The sequence below is a fragment of the Petaurus breviceps genome, unplaced genomic scaffold (genome assembly GCF_028583685.1).
Source record: "Petaurus breviceps papuanus isolate PSGF00001 unplaced genomic scaffold, PetGlider_PUasm1.0 189, whole genome shotgun sequence".
Lineage (NCBI taxonomy): Eukaryota > Metazoa > Chordata > Mammalia > Diprotodontia > Petauridae > Petaurus > Petaurus breviceps.
The window spans coordinates 20,141,597-20,143,130 of record NW_027185809.1 but is presented as its reverse complement, the minus strand read 5'-3'; the positions used below and the strand labels follow the sequence as shown (position 1 = coordinate 20,143,130).

Genomic DNA, 1,534 nt, shown 5'->3' with positions numbered 1-1,534 from the left:
TGAACTCCCTAGGAAAAAATCTCCAGGGCCAGATGGATTTACTAATGAATTCAATAAAACATTTATAGAAAAATTTATTCCAATAATCTATAAACTCTTTGGGAAAATTAGTGAAAAAGGAGTCCTACCAAATTATTTTTATGACACAGATATGGTACTGATACCTAAATCAGAAAGAGAGAAAGCAGAGAAAGAAAACTATAGACCAATTTCCCTCATGAATATAGATGCAAAAATTTTAAATAAAATATTAGCAAAAAGACCACAGCTACTCATCACAGGAATAATACATTTTAATCATGTAAAATTTGTTCCAGGAATTCAAGGATGGTTTAATATTAGGAAAACCATCAATATAATTGATCATGTCAACAATAAAACTAGCAGAAAACACATGATTATCCCAATAGATGCAGAAAAGGCTCTTGACAAAATACAACATTCATTCCTATTAAAAACACTAGAAAGTATAGAAATAAATGGACCCTTCCTTAAAATAATAGGTAGCATCTACTTAAAGCCATCAACAACATTGTATGTAATGGGAACAAGCTAGAAGCATTTCCAGTAAGATCAGGGGTGAAACAAGGATGTCCACTACCACACCTCTTATTCAATCTGGTACCAGAAATATTAGCAGTAGCAATTTGAGAAGAAAAAGAAATCAAGGAATAAAATTAGGCAAAGAAGAGACCAAGCTATTACTTTTTTTTTACTGTAACAAATGGTTTCTTTTCACTTTTATTTGCACACTAATGTCATATTTAGTCCCGTGCCATAAGCTTTCATTTCTTCAGTTTCTTCTGGGATATCTTTTTCCTCTTCTGGTTTAAGAACAATTTGTTCCTTTTCAGTACGTGTCATCTCAATATGGCAGGGAGAACTCATGTATGGGTTAATTCGACCATGAGCTCTGTAAGTACACCGTTGCATTTTGGGAGCCTTGTTAACCTGGATATGCTCAATGACAAGAGAATCCACATCCAAACCCTTTAGTTCTGTGTTACTCTCTGCATTTTTAAGCATATGCAGCAAGAATTCAGCACTCTTTTTGGGCCACCGACCCTGTGTCCAACCCCATTGCTTAGCCTGGGCACACCTGCCAACTCCACCGTTATATCGACGGAAAGGAACACACTGTTTCTTCAATGTGACAACTTTCAAATACTTGGTAGCTTTTCGGATATGCATGCCCTTGATAGCTTGGGCTGTTTCACAGGTGTTCTTGAAGTGGACCCGGAGATTTGAACCCCTTGACTTACATGATTTTGTGGGGTTTTCTGGATCAAGAGAGTACCTCACCATTTTGAATGATTACCTAGGATGGCTCAAAGGACCCAAGCTATCACTTTTTGCAGATGATATCATGATACACTTAGAGAATCCTAGAGAATTAAGTAAAAACTTACTTGAGACAATAAATAAATTTGGCAAAGTTACAGGATACAAAATAAACCTACATAAATCCTTGGCATTCCTGTAAATTTCTAATGAAATTCAACAGCAAGAGATAGAAAGAGAAATCCCATTTAAA

General features: G+C 35.5%; 1 pseudogene; it reads right to left on the bottom strand.

Annotated features, from left to right (window-relative positions):
- Positions 1 to 764: 764 nt before the first annotated feature.
- LOC138164024 (large ribosomal subunit protein uL22-like) lies at positions 765 to 1,337 on the bottom strand (annotated as a pseudogene).
- Between the last annotated feature and the right edge of the window lie 197 nt (positions 1,338 to 1,534).